A 16,267-nucleotide genomic window follows, 5' to 3' on the forward strand; every position below is an offset into this window, starting at 1 on the left:
AACCACTGGATATTTCCTGATGAACATAAAAACATTTGTGAAGAGCTTATGGCATTCTTTTTTTAAAATTTTTTATTGAAGGATAATTGCTTTACAGAATTTTGCTGTTTTCTGTCAAACCTCAACATGAATCAGCCATAGGCATACATACATCCCTTCCCTTTTGAAACTCCTTCCCATTTTCCTCCACATCCCACCCCTCTAGTTTGATACAGAGCCCCTGTTTGAGTTTCCTGAGCCATACAATAAATTCCTGTTGCCTATCATCTATTTTATGTATAGTAATGTAAGTTTCCATGTTACTCTTTCCAAACATCTCATCCCCTTCTCCCCTCTCCCCATGTCCATAGGTCTATTCTCTATGTCTGTTTCTCCATTGCTGCCCTGTAAATAAATTCTTCAGGACCATTTTTCTAGACTCCATATATATGCATTAGACTATGATATCTATCTATCTATCTCTTTCTGACTCACTTCACTTTGTATAATAGGTTCTAGGTTCATCCACCTCATTAGAACTGACTCAAAGGCATTCCTTTTTATGGATGAGTAATACTCCACTCTAGATATATACCACAACTTCTTTATTGATTCAATTGTCAGTGGACATCTAGGTTGTTTCCATGCCCTAGCTATTGCAAATAGTGCTGCAGTGAACAATGGGATATATGTATCTCTTTCAGTTTTGGTTTGCTCAGGGTATATACCTAGGAGTGGGATTGCTGGGTCATGTGGTGGTTTTATTCCTAGCTTTTTAAGGAATCTCCATACCATCTTCCATAGTGGCTATATCAATTCTAATTCCCACCAACAGTGCAAGAGCATTCCCCACTCTCCAACACCCTCTCCAGCATTTATTGTTTGTGGAACTTTTGATGAGGGCCATTCTAACTGGTGTGAGGTGATATCTTATCGTAGTTTTGATTTCCATTTCTCTAATAATGAGCTGATAAGAACAATAAGAATTGATGCATTTGAACTGCGATGTTGGAGTAGACTCTTGAGAGCCACTTGGACTGCAAGGAGATCCACCCAGTCCATCCTAAAGGAAATCAGTCGTGAATACTCATTGGAAGGACTGGTACTGAAGCTGAAACTCCAATACTTTGACCACCTGATGCAAAGAGCTGACTCGTTGGAAAAGACCCTGATGCTGGGAAAGATTGAAAGCAGGAGGAGAAGGGAATGACAGAGGATGAGATGGTTGGATGGCATCACCAACTCAATGGACATGACTCTGAGCAAACTCCAGGAGTTGGTGATGCACAGGGAGGTCTGGCGTGCTGCAGTCCATGGGGTCGCGGAGAGTTGGACAAGACTGAGTGGCTGAACTGAACTGAACTGTGTAATGAGTGATGTTGAGCATCTGTTCATGTCTTTGTTGGCCATCTGTATGTCGTTTTGGAGAAATGTCTGTTTTCTTTTTTTCTTTCTCTCACTTTTTGATTGGGTTGTTGGTTTTTCTGGTATTGAGTTGTATGAGCTTCTTGTATACTTTGGAAATTAATCCTTTGTCAGTTGTTTCATTTGCTATTATTTTTCCCCCATTCTGAGGGTTGTCTTTGCACCTTCCTTAGTGTTTCCTTGGCTATTCAAAAGCTTTTAAGTTCAATCAGGTCCCACTTGTTTACTTTTGTTTTTATTTCCTTTACTCTAGTTGGGTCATAGAGGATCTTGCCTTGATTTATGTCATTAAGTGCTCTGCCTATGTTTTCCTCTAAGAGTTTTACAATCTCTGGTCTTACATTTAGGTCTTTAATCCATTTTGAGTTTATCTTTGGGTATGGCGTTAAGAGGTGTTCTAATTTCACTCTTTTACATGTAGCTGTCCAGTTTTCCCAGCATCATTTATTGAAGAGGCTGTTTTTGCCCCATAGTATATCCTTGCCTCCTTTGTCAAAAATAAGATATCCATAGGTTCATGGGTTTATTTCTGGGCTTCCTATCTTGGTCCATTGGTCTTTATTTCTGTTTTTGTGCCAGTACCATACAGTCTTGGTGACTGTAGCTTTGTAGTATAATCTGAAGTCAGGAAGGTTGATTTCTCTAGCTCCATTCTTCTCAAGACTGCTTTGGCTATTCAGAGGCTTTTGTGTTTCCATGTGAACTGTGAATTCTTTTTGTGGAGGAGCTAGAAGGCTTTAAGCAAGTACTGAGAATGTATTTGCTCCACTCATGACGAAGGTTGAAAGCTGGAATGAGCATACCAATGGGTTATGAGCATTCACCGAGTGCCTGAGGCTGGGAACGGATAATGAAGGGTTATATGCCTGGCCTTGAGGCATTCAAAGTCTTCTTTCTGACCACCTGTTTCTGGGAGCAAGGACTGTTGTTTCATGATAAGACTCCCTTTAGAGTTTCGCCAAAGCTATGTTATGGCTTGGGCGGTGGGAACTATATTTTATGCTTGAATGCTTTGATGTTTTATTGAGAAAGGCTACGTGCAAGTCTGCTTTATGCTTTGCTCCCTGAGACCATATATCTGCAAAATCTGGATAATAAAATCCACTAGAGGCTGTCCCTGAATGTCCTTTTCAGAGTGTGGCCCACTTTTGTTCTAGTTCTGTAAAAAAAAATGCCATTGGTAATTTGATAGGGATCGCATTGAATCTGTTGTTTGTGGTTGGTAGTATAGTCATTTTTACAATATTGATTCTTCCTAACCAAGCACATGAAATATCTCTCCATCTGTTTATGTCATTTTTATTTCTTTCATTAGTGTCTTATAGTTTTCTGTGTACAGTTTTTTGTCTCCTTAGGTAAGTTTATTCCTAGATATTTGATTCTTTTTGTTGCAATGGTGTATGAGATTGACTCCTTAATTTCTCTTTCTGATTTTTCATTGTTAGTATACAGAAATGCAAGTGATTTCTGTGTATTGATTTTGTATCCTGCAACTTTGCTAAATTCACTGATTAGCAGTAATTTTCTGATACTATCTTTAGAGTTTTTTATGTACAGTAATTAAAAGATGTTTACACCTTGGAAGAAAAGTTATGACCAACCTAGATAGCATATTCAAAAGCAGAGACATTACTGTGCCGACTAAGGTCCGTCTAGTCAAGGCTATGGCTTTTCCTGTGGTCATGTATGGATGTGAGAGTTGGACTGTGAAGAAGGCTGAGCGCTGAAGAACTGATGCTTTTGAACTGTGGTGTTGGAGAAGACTCTTGAGAGTCCCCTGGACTGCAAGGAGATCCAACCAGTCCATTCTGAAGGAGATCAGCCCTGGGATTTCTTTGGAAAGACTGATGCTAAAGCTGAAACTCCAGTACTTTGGCCACCTCATGCGAAGAGCTGACTCATTGGAAAGACTCTGATGCTTGGAGGGATTAGGGGCAGGAGGAGAAGAGGGCAACAGAGGCTGAGATGGCTGGATGGCATCATAGACTCCATGGATGTGAGTCTGAGTGAACTCTGGGAGATGGTGATGGACAGGGAGGCCTGGCGTGCTGCGACTCATGGGGTCACAAAGAGTCGGACACGACTGAGTGACTGAACTGAACTGAACTGATGTACAGTATCATCATCTGAAAACAGTGAGAACTTTACTTCTTTTCTGATCTGGATTCCTTTTATTTCTTTTACCTCTCTGATTGACATAGGTAGGACTTCCAGAACTATGTTGAATAATAGTGGTGACAGTGGATGCCCTTGTCATGTTCCTGATCTTAGGGAGAATGCTTCCAGTTTTTCACCATTGAGAATAATCTTTGCTGTAGGCTTATAATATGTGGCCTTTACTATGTTAAGGTAGATTCCTCAACAATTATGATCCTGATTGGAAACTTTACACTTCTGCCAGCCATGTATAAGGATTTCCATAGCTCCACATCATCATAAGTTGATGAACTTATTATTTCTTAGTTTTTACAAATCAAATAGGCATTTTTCATGCCTTTTTTTTTACAAATAAAATTTCTTATAGTTTTACAAATCAAATATCACACTTTGCCTATAGTTACAGCTTCTTGATTACCAATGAAGCTGATTATATTCTTTTTCTGCAAGGAGTTTTTAAAATATTTTACTCATTTTGGGGGGTTGTTTATCTTTTTAGTATTGGTTTGCAAGTTCTTTGTGTATTCTATAAACTAATACTTTAAATTTGTTTTAAATATCTTCTATTTTGATTTGTTTTTTGCTTTTTTATGAATGTCTTAGTTTTAATGTAATTGCATTTATGAGACTTTTCCTTGATAAGTTAATTGTTTCTTGCTTGAGAATCTTTGTTTTGCAATGTTAAAGATTCTCATAGATTGTCTTATAAAAGTATTATAAAATTTTCTAATTCACCTATAATTTATTTGTGTGTTTGTGGTTGCAATTTTCCAAAATGGCCTCCAACATTCCCTTCCTGCATTACTCTTACCCTTGTGTATTATCCCCTTACAATGAATACAGCTAACCTGTGTAGTAAATAGTATATGTGGAAATAATGGTTTTTGATCTCTGAGTCTAGATAGTAAAAGGCATTGCAGTTTTTGTTTTGCTCTCTCTTGTATCCCTAGCTATGGGAGAAAACAGCTGCCATGTTGTGAGGGTGCTCAAGCAGCTCTATGGAGTATTCCATGTAGATAGGGGCTGAACCCACTTAGCTAAGAGTCAGTAAGAAGCAGGTTAACAACAACCATATAAGTCATCTTTGAAGTCGATTATCCTGTCTCAGTCTTGCCTTCAAAAGACTGAAGCATCTACTCCAAGACAGAACAATCAAATAAGCTGCACTTGTACTTCTGATTTGCAGAAATTATATGAAATGCATATGTACTGTTAGCCCTAAGTTTGGGGCCAATGTATAGCACAGTATAGAAAATTAACATATTAGATACATAAGATAGCATTTAGATTTCATTATTTTTCACTTACATGGTCAGTTTTTCCAGCATAATTTATTTTAAAAGTTCTTTTAACTACAGCTATCTGCAAGAGTAGCTCTCCCATAAATGAAATTTATACTTAAATGTGGATCTGACTCTGGATTTTACTGGTCAATTTGTTTATTCTTGAGTTAATTCTTCATTAGTTACTAAGCTATATAATTATTCATATTTTGATAGTGACTACAATCACCATTCACCAACACACATTAACTTCTTGTATATATTTTAAAATTTTTAATTGCAGGACAATTGCTTTACAATGTTGTGTTGGTTTCTGCCATACAACAACATGAACCAGCAATAAATATACATATGTCCTCTCCCTCATACCCTAACTTTTTTTATATTTAATAAAGTATGTTTCCAATATTCTACAAGAAAGTCTTACCTATTTTCGACTCTTTGATCTTTTATGTGTATAATGAGATTCATTATATCATTCCTATAAGAAAACCTACTGAGTATTTTAGCGCAGGTGGTTGCAACCAGTGCACTTAGCACAGCCGAGAGGAGCTACCCCATGTCTGAGGTCAGGGGCAGAAGTCGGGATGACCCCATGCCTGAGAGGCGGCGGCCAAGAGGAGTTACCCCACGTCTGAGGACAGCGGCAGTGGCCGAGAGTGCCAGGTTGCAATGGTGCAGGAACAGCCGGGAGAAGCTACCCCATGTCTGAGGTCAGAGGCAGCACCGAGAGGAGCTACCTTGTGTTCGAGGTCAGGACAGCAGCTGGAAGGAGCCACCCCACGTCCATGGAGCGGTGGCTGTGCGGGCACAGGAGGGCTTAGAGGAGCTATCCCTCGCTCAAGGTCAGGAGGGGTGGTGGTGAGGAGATATCCTTCGTCCAAAGTAAGGAGGAGTGGCTGCACTTTGCTGGAGCAGCCATGAAGAGATACCCCATGCCCAAGGTAAGAGAAACCCAAGTAAGACGGTAGGTGTTGCAAGAGGGCATCAGAGGGCAGACACACTGAAACCATACTCACAGAAAACTAGTCATTCTAATCACACTAGGACCACAGCCTTGTCTAACTCAATGAAACTAACTCATGTCCGCTGGGCAACCCAAGACGGGCGGGTCATGGTGGAGAGGTCTGACAGAATGTGGTCCGCTGGAGAAGGGAATGGCAAACCACTTCAGTATTCTTGCTTTGAGAACCCCATGAACAGTATGAAAAGGGAAAATGACAGGATACTGAAAGAGGAACTCCCCAGGTCAGTAGGTACCCAATATGCTACTCTAGGTCAGTGGGAAAATAATTCCAGAAAGAATGAGGGGATGGAGCCAAAGCAGAACAATACCCAGCTGTGGATGTGACTGGTGATAGAAGCAAGGTCCGATGCTGAAAAGAGCAGTATTGCATAGGAACCTGGAATGTCAGGTGCATGAATCATGGCAAATTGGAAGTGGTCAAACAAGAGATGGCAAGAGTGAACGTCAACATTCTAGGAATCAGTGAACTAAAATGGATTGGAATGGGTGAATTTAACTCAGATGACCATTATATCTACTACTGCGGGCAGGAATCACTCAGAAGAAATGAAGTAGCCATCATGGTCAACAAAAAAGTCCGAAATGCAGTACTTGGATGCAGTCTCAAAAACTACAGAATGATCTCTGTTCATTTCCAAGGCAAACCATTCAATATCACAGTTATCCAAGTCTATGCCCCAACCAGTAACACTGAAGAAGCTGAAGTTGAATGGTTCTATGAAGACCTACAAGACCTTTTAGAACTAACACCTAAAAAAGATGTCCTTTTCATTCTAGGGGACTGGAATGCAAAAGTAGGAAGTCAAGAAACACCTGGAATAACAGGCAGGTTTGGCCTTGGAATATGGAAAGCAGCAGGGCAAAAACTAATAGAATTTTGCCAAGAAAATTCACTGGTCATAGCAAACACCCTCTTCCAACAACACAAGAGAAGATTCTACACATGGACATCACCAGATGGTCAACACCGAAATCAGATTGATTATATTCTTTGCAGCCAAAGATGGAGAAGCTCTATACAGTGAGCAAAAACAAGACCAGGAGCTGACTGTGGCTCAGATCATGAACTCCTGATTGCCAAATTCAGACTCAAATTGAAGAAAGTAGGGAAAACTGCTAGACCATTCAGGTATGACCTAAATCAAATCCCTTATGATTATACAGTGGAAGTGAGAAATAGATTTAAGGGCCTAGAACTGATAGATAGAGTGCCTGATGAACTATGGAATGAGGTTCATGACATTGTACAGGGGACAGGGATCAAGACCATCCCCATGGAAAAGAAATGCAAAAAAGCAAAATGGCTGTCTGGGGAGGCCTTACAAATAGCTGTGAAAAGAAGAGAAGTGAAAAGCAAAGGAGAAAAGGAAAGATATAAGCATCTGAATGCAGAGTTCCAAAAGCCTTCCTCAGCGATCAATACAAAGAAATAGAGGAAAACAACAGAATGGGAAAAACTAGAGATCTCTTCAAGAAAATTAGAGATACCAAGGGAACATGTCATGCAAAGATGGGCTCAAAAAAGGACAGAAATGGTATGGACCTAACTAAAGCAGAAGATATTAAGAGAGGTGGCAAGAATACACAGAACTGTACAAGAAAGATCTTCACGACCATGATAATCACGATGGTGTGATCACTCACCTAGAGCCAGACATCCTGGAATGTGAAATCAAGCAGGCCTTAGAAAGCACCACTACAAACAAAGCTAGTGGAGGTGATGGAATTCCAGTTGAACTATTTCAAATCCTAAAAGATGATGCTGTGAAAGGGCTACACTCAATATGCCAACAAATTTGGAAAACTCAGCAGTGGCCACAGGACTGGAAAAGGTCAGTTTTCATTCCAATCCCTAAGAAAGGCAATGCCAAAGAATGCTCAAACTACTGCACAATTGTACTCATCTCACACGCTAGTAAAGTAATGCTCAAAATTCTCCAAGCCAGGCTTCAGCAATACGTGAACCATGAACTACAAGGTGTTCAAGCTGGTTTTAGAAAGGCAGAGGAACCAGAGATCAAAGTGCCAACATCCGCTGGATCATGGAAAAAGCCAGAGAATTCCAGAAAAACATCTACTTCTGCTTTATTGACAGTGCCAAAGCCTTTGACTATGTGGATTACAATAGACTGTGGAAAATTCTGAAAGAGATGGGAATACCAGAACACCTGACCTGCCTCTTGAGAAACCTATATGCAGGTCAGGAAGCAACAGTTAGAACTGGACATGGAACAACAGACTGGTTCCAAGTAGGAAAAGGAGTACATCAAGGCTGTATATTGTCACCCTGCTTATTTAACTTCTATGCAGAGTACATCATGAGAAACGCTGGGCTGGAAGAAGCACAAGCTGGAATCAAGATTGCCGGGAGAAATATCAAAAACCTCAGATATGCAGATGACACCACCCTTATGGCAGAAAGTGAAGAGGAACTAAAAAGCCTCTTGATGAAAGTGAAAGAGAAGAGTGAAAAATTTGGTTTAAAGCTTAACATTCAGAAAACAAAGATCATGGCATCTGGTCCCATCACTTCATGGGAAATAGATGGGGAAACAGTAGAAACAGTGTCAGACTTCATTTTTTTTGGCTCCAAAATCACTGCAGATGGTGACTGCAGCCATGAAATTAAAAGACGTTTACTCCTTGGAAGAAAAGTTATGACCAACCTAGATAGCATATTGCAAAGCAGAGACATTGCTTTGCCAACTAAGGTCCGTCTTAGTCAAGGCTATATTTTTTTCCAGTGGTCATATATGGATGTGAGAGATGGACTGTGAAGAAAGCTGAGCACTGAAGAATTGATGCTTTTAAACTGTGGTGGTGGAGAAGACTCTTGAGAGGCCCTTGGACTGCAAGAAGATCCAACCAGTCCATTCTGAAGGAGATCACCCCTGAGATTTCTTTGGAAGGAATGATGCTAAAGCTGAAATTTCAGTACTTTGGCCACCGCATGTGAAGAGTTGACTCATTGGAAAAGACTCTGATGTTGGGAGGGGTTGGAGGCAGGAAGAGAAGGGGATGACAGAGGATAAGATGGCTGGATGGCATCACTGACCTCGATGGACTTGAGTCTGCGTGAACTCCGGGAGTTGGTGATAGACAGGGAGGCCTGGCATGCTGTGATTCATGGGGTCACAGAGTCGAAATCACTGAGCGACTGAACTGACTGAACTGATTGAGTGTTTTAGTATTTTAGCATTTCAAATATTTTAGTCTGTGTGTATCCATTTGGAGTTATCTTTTAGCAAGTATAATGTTCTTCACAAACAGCATATAATTTTTTATTTGATTTATATCTAGGCATTTCAATTTTATAAACCAACATGGAGTATTATAAAATGGAACATTAAAGATGATACCATTTAAAATAGCATAAAAAGCAACAAATTGCTCATACCTTATGCCAGAAACTGGCATAGCATGCAGTCCATAATATTTTAAAGAAGATTTATGAATGGATAAATGGTAAATAACTGAATGGACAACCATCTACCATTTATTTTTGAAGTGACAAGTGTGTCTACCTCTAGCTTATCTATTTCAAATACCATTTTACTTAGGTACTCAGTATTATTAGGGGATTTTCACCCACAATAAGAAACTCTGATGCTTCTGGTTCTCACCTCAGTATGGCACCAATTCAGTGATACAGGATCTAAAGGAATGACTTCATATGAGCATAAGACAGCATATTACATCAATTTGTCTTTTCTTTTTCCACTATTCCCTTTTCTTCTTTATAACTTTTGACTTGTATTATTGACCTCTTCTGCTCAGTATATTCAGCTCAACTTTTGTACTTTATTTAGGCCTTTACAGATCTTTTCATTTGTCAGGACAACAGTTATATATTTTTCTATACTTCACTTTGTTAAAGTAAATAAGTTAGTTTTTGTTGTTTTCTTTTGTTTACTATAAAAACTATTCTCTTATTCAATGGAACAGTTTTCAAATTGTATCTTCATTATTATCCTTATTAGTTCTACTATATGTGAGATTTCTAAAATTTTCCAAATTTTCAACCCTGGACATCTTTCAGTGGTATTTTTTAAGTCTCTTAGCTATTCAGAAATTTAATAACTCTTTTTTGTTATTTTTTTCAAAATCTGAGTAAAAAATTGCATATTGGACTTGGGCCAACAATATGTGTTTCTCTGTGTGGATAAGCAAAATTTCATAAGAACTAAGATTATTCGAGCAGATGTTCATGATGTAACTGCCAGAAAAAGCACTGGGAGTCACAAAGACAAATTCAAATTCAGTGCTTGGAAATTTCCCAACCTTGCCCAAGCATCTTTTGAAGTAGTTACTTAATTGCTTATAGGTACTTTTAAAGGCCTTCCATAATTTCATTTAAAAATCACTTCTGAAATTTGGACTGCCACTCTTGGAAAAATGTCTTAGATGGCTTTAGATTGAAGTTAGGGAGAAGATGTGGGTCTTTATCTTGTCTTTTAGTGGCTCATTCATCTATAAATATATGTGGCTCTCCATGATTAAGTCACAGCTTATTTCTTGCCACTTCCTATTTTCAAATGCTCTTCTAATTATATGGAAATTGTAGCATCTCATAAAGCATGTTATGCTATTTCTGTGACTTTGCTCACTTTGTTGTCTTTCCTTAGAATGCTCTCCTCTGACCCCCACTGCCATTACCCACCAGACAAATACATGCTGTGTTTTCAGATTCAGTCCAACATCACCTGTTTTAAGAAACATCCTCTGACTTCCATTCATCTCTTACAGCAAATTAACCACTTTATCTTTTGTGCTCTCTCTCTCTCCACTTTAGGCCTTTCTATCATGGTACCTATATTATTGTTTTGGCTTATTTGAACTTGTAGCTGTCCCTGCTGCTGCTTCTGCTAAGTCACTTCAGTCGTGCCTGACTCTGTGTGACCCTGTAGATGGCAGCCCACCAGGCTTCCCCGTCCCTGGGATTCTCCAGGCAAGAACACTGGAGTGGGTTGCCACGGGTAAATATAAATTATTTGGAGGTGAACATTTTGTTGTCCACTTTTGAATTACGGTGGCTCTGGCAATAAAGTATCCGCCTGCAATGCAGGAGATCCGGGTTCAGTCCCTGGATTGGGAAGATCCCCTAAAGAAACAAATGGCAACCCACTCCAATATTCTTGCCTAGAGAATCCCACGGACAGAGGAGCCTGGCTGACTACAACCCATGGGGTCACAAAGAGTCAGTCAGAAAGAACTGAGCAACTATGCATGCAGTAGTATCTGATTTGGAGTATGAATTAAATAAATTCACCTTAAAGAAACGAATGAATGAATGTCTGTATTTCCATCAGCGATTTAATACTTAACTAGTAAAGATTTTAAATTTTATTCTCCCACATTTAAAAATTCTGATTTGTATTCAATAAAATCACAGGCATTCATTAGATATTACTTTGTCCTTTTCATTTGTCCCTAGCACATAGTAGATAAATAATCTCCACAAATGTTAAAAGAACATATTGTAATGTGTTATAGCATAGAAAAAGCTTATATAAAACATCACAGTGCAAGGACTTTATTCCAATGTTTGACGGAATGCTGGACTAAAACTTAAAGAATCTTGAAAAGAAGGGATGCCTAAATAGTGATACCATTATAGTGTATATTTAAATGCTTAGAACTGTAGCATATTCCTTTAATAAGTTACTTCATTTACTGTGTACAACTAATCTGTAAGATTTATGACTGTTTTCCTCATAGCAGATAAGGAAACTGAGTCTCAGAGATTAATTAAATTCCTCAAGATCACACAAACTGACTTTGATTCTGGTATTTCTAAACTGAAAGCCCATGAATTTTGTTTTCTTTTTTTTTTTCTCCTTTTCTTTTTTATTGTGGTAAGAACACAACATGAGATCATCCTTCAATACATTTTTAAGTGTACAATGCAGTATTATTACTAAAGATACAATGTTATACAGCAAAACTTTGGAACTAAATTACCTTGAGTAACTGGAACTTTATGCCAGTTGATTAGCAACTCTCCATTGCCACCTAGCCTCTCACAACACTATCACACTCTCTACTTCTATGCATCCATTTTATTTATTTTTAATTGAAGTATAGCTGCTGTACAGGTGTACAATATAGTGATTCACTATTTGTAAAAGTTATACTTCATTTTGGGCTTCCCAGGTAGCTCAGATGGTAAATAATCTGCCCACAGTGCAGCAGACCTAGGTTTGATCCCTGGGTCAGAAAGATCTCCTGGAGAAGGGAATGGCAATCCATTCCCATTCTTGCCTGGAGAATTCCATGGACAGAGGAGCCCAACTGGTTACAGTCCATGGGTCACAAAGAGTCAGACACGACTGAGTGACTAACACACACGTACTCCATTTATAGTTATAATATTTGCTACATTCTCCATGTTGTACAATATATCTTTGTAGGTTATTTTATGCCTAATAGTCTGTATCTCTTAATCTTCCACCTCTATAGCCTCTCCCCATTTCCTCACCCCACTGGTAATGTCTAGTTTCCTCTCTGTATCTATGAGTAAGTTTATTTTTGTTATGTTCACTGATTTGTTGTATTTTTCAGATTTTGCATATAAGTGATATCATGCAGTATTTGTCTTTCTCTGACTTATTTCACTTAGCATAATGCCTTCCATGGTCATCCATGTTGCTACAAATGGCAAAATTTTATTATTTCTTACGACTGAGTCGTACTCCATTCTGGAATGAAATATATATATTGCATCTTCCTTATCCATTCATCTGTTGATGGATACTGAGGTTGCTTCCATATCTGGCAATTGTAATAATGTTGCTTTGAACAGAGGGACACATATATGTTTTGGTGAATTAGTGGTTTGGTTTTTTCTCTGACACGTATCTAAGAATGTAATTTCTGGGTCATATGATAGTACAATTTTAGGTTTTTGAGAAAACTCTGTATGGTTTTCCACAGTGACTGTACCAACTTGCATTAATCCAGCAACAGTGTACAAATGCTCCTTTTCCTCCATATACTCACCAATAATTTGTTGTTTGAGTTCTTTTAGTTGATAGCCATTCTGACAGGTGTGAGTTGATATTTCATTGTGGTTTTGACTTGCATTTCCCTGATGATTAGTGATATTGACCATCTTTTCATGTGCTTGTTGGCCATCTGCACTTCATCTTTGGGAAAAAACTATACTCAGTTTCACGCCCATTTTTAAGTTAAGTTGTTTGTTTTCTTGATGTTCAGTTGTATGAGCTGTTTATATATGTTGCATGTTAACCCTTACCAGCCCTATCATTTGCAAATATCTTCTCTTTTTGTTGTCCTTTTGTTTTGTCCATGGTTTCCTTTGAGGTTAAAAATCTTTTAATTTTAGTTATGTCCCATGTCTTTTATTTGCTTTTATTTCTTTTACTTAGAAGAGAGATCCAAAAAATTTTGCTGTGATTTATGTCAGCTTTCTGCCTATATTTTCCTCTATAAGTTATATAGTATCCAGGTCTTTAATCCATCTTGAAATTGTATATAGTGTTAGAGAATGTTCTAATTATTAGAGGTCATCAATGAATTCAATAAATTTTCAGGATACAAGATTAATATACAGAAATCTGTTGCATTTATATACACTAAAAATGAAGTATCAGGAAGAGAAATTAAGGAAACAACCCCACTTATCATTGCATCAAAAAGGACAAAATACCTGGAATAAAATCTACCTAAGGAAGGAAAAGATATGTACTCAGAAAACTATAAAACAGTGATGAAAGAAATTTAAGATGACACAAACAGATGGAAAGATACCTTGAGTTCTTGGACTGAAAGAATTAATATTGTTAAAATAAATGTACTACTCAGGCCAATCTACATATTCAATGCAATCTCTATCAAAATACCAACTGCATTTTTTACAGAACTAAAACAAACAATTTTAAAATTTGTATACAAACAAAAAAGATCCCCAATAGTTAAAATAATCATGAGATAGAACAGAGCTTGAAGAACCATTCTCCTTGACTTTAGATGATACAACAAAGCTACAGTAATTAAAAAAAAAAAAAAACTGGTATGATACTGACACAAAAACAGACACATAGGTCAATGGAACAGTATAGAGAGCCCAGAAATAAACCCATACAATCAGTCAATCAATGCAGAACAAAGGAAGCAAGAATATACAATGAGGAAAAGACAGTCTCTTCAAAAAGTGATTCTGGGAAAACAGGACAACTACATGTAAAGGAAAAAAGTATTTTTCTACTTTAGAGTCATCATATAAGTTAAATCATGCAGTATTTGTCTTTCTGAAAGTCTGTGTTTTAATTTATTAGTTACTGCATGTAACATGTTAACATTTATGAACAATGACTATATTTGTTATTAAAGTGTAACTGATTTATAATATTGTGTTAGTTTCCGGTGTAGAGAAAAGTGATTTCAATATCTATTTTTATGTATTTTGTATATTTTTCTGAATCTTTTCCTTTACAGGAAAAAATATCACAAGATATTGAATCATGCAGTATTTGTCCTTCTGAGAGCCTAATTTTATATTTAACTAAAATTAAATATATGCCTCTGTTAATCCAAAGCTCCTAACTGATTCCTCCTCTCCCCTTTCCCCATTGGTAACTATAGGCTTCTTTCCTATGGCTATGAGTCTCTTTCTATTTTGTAAATATTTAAGTATAAAGAGGGCTGAACAACAAAGAATTGTGGTATTGGAGAAGACTCTCGAGAGTCCGTTGGACTGCATGGAAATAAAATCAGTTAATCCTAAAGGAAATCAACCCTGCATATTCATTGGAAGGACTGATGTTGAAGGTGAAGCTCCAATACTTTGGCCGCCTGATGTGAAGAGCTGACCCATTGGAAAAGGTCCTGATGTTGGGGAAAATTGAGGGCAAGAGAAGAAGGGAAGCAACAGAGGTGGAGATGGTTGGATGGCATTACTGACACAATGAACATGAGTTTGAGCAGATTCAAGGAGATAGTGATGAACAGAGAAGCCTGGCATGCTGCAGTTCACAGGGACACAAAGAGTCAGACACAACTTAGTGACTGAACAACGAAAAAAGTTCATTTTTTTTTCACATTTTAAGTTCCATAGGTAAGTGATATCATATGATATTTGTCTTTCTCTGACTTACTTTACTTCATATGATAATTTCTAGGACCATCCATGTTGCTGCAAATGACATTATTTTATTCTTTTTTATGGCTGAGTAGGATTCCATTTTACGTATTAATGTAATACCACATCTTCTCTATCCATTCATCTGTTAATGGACATTTAGGGTACTGCCATGTCTTGGCTATTGTAAATAATGTTGCTATGAACGTTAAAGTAAATATATCTTTTCAAATTACAATTTTTTCTGGATATATGCACAGGTGTAGGATTCCTAGATCATAAGGTGATTCTATGTTTAGTCTTCTGAGGAACATACACACTGTTTTGCATAGTGGCTGCACCAACTTACATTTCCACCAACAGTGTAGGAAAGTTCCCTTTTCTCCACACCCTCTCTAGCATTTGTAGACTTCTAAATGATGGTCATTCTGACTGGTGTGAGGTGGTACCTCATTGTAATTTTGCTTTGCATTTCTCTAATATTTACTGACATTGAGCATCTTTTCATGTGCCTGCTAGCCAATTGTATGTGTTTTTGAAGAAATGTCTATTAAAGTCTTCTGCCTATTTTTTATATTGGGCTGTTTTGTTTCTTGTTTGGTTGCTGAGTTGTATTAGTTTGTATATTTTGGAGGTTAAGTCCTTGTCTGTCCCATCATTTGAAAATATCTTCTTCCATTTCGTTTGTTGTTGTTGGTTTTTTTTTTTTTATGGTTTTCTTTCCTGTGCAAAAGTTTGTAAATTTTATTGGGTCCCCTTTGTTTATTTTTGTTTTTATTTCTATTGCCTTCAGAGACTGACCTAAGAAAACACTTGTACAATTTATGTCAGAGAATTCTTCACCTATGCTCTCTTCTGGGAGTTTTATGGTGTCATGTCTTATGTATAAGACTTTAAGTCATTTTGAGTTTATTTTTGTGCATGGTGTGAGGATGTGTTCTACCTTCACTGATTCACATGCAAATGTCCAGCTTTTCTAGCTCCATTTGCTGAAGAGACTGTCTTTTTCCCATTTTATATTCTTGCTTCCTTTGTCAAAGATTAGTTGACCGTAGGTATACGGGTTTATTTCTGGGCTGTCTGTTCTATTCCACTGATTCATATATCTGCTTTTGTGCCAATACCACACTGTTTTGATTTCTATAGCTTTGTAGTCTTGTCTGAGGTCTAGGAGAGTTATAACTCCTGTTTTGTTTTGCGTTCTCTCAGGATTGCTTTGACAATTATGCATCTTTTATCATTCTATATAAATTTTAGGATAATTTGTTGCATTTCTGTGAAAAATGTCTTGGGAAT

This window comes from Ovis canadensis, chromosome 3 (genome assembly GCF_042477335.2).
Source record: "Ovis canadensis isolate MfBH-ARS-UI-01 breed Bighorn chromosome 3, ARS-UI_OviCan_v2, whole genome shotgun sequence".
Taxonomy (NCBI): Eukaryota; Metazoa; Chordata; class Mammalia; order Artiodactyla; family Bovidae; genus Ovis; species Ovis canadensis.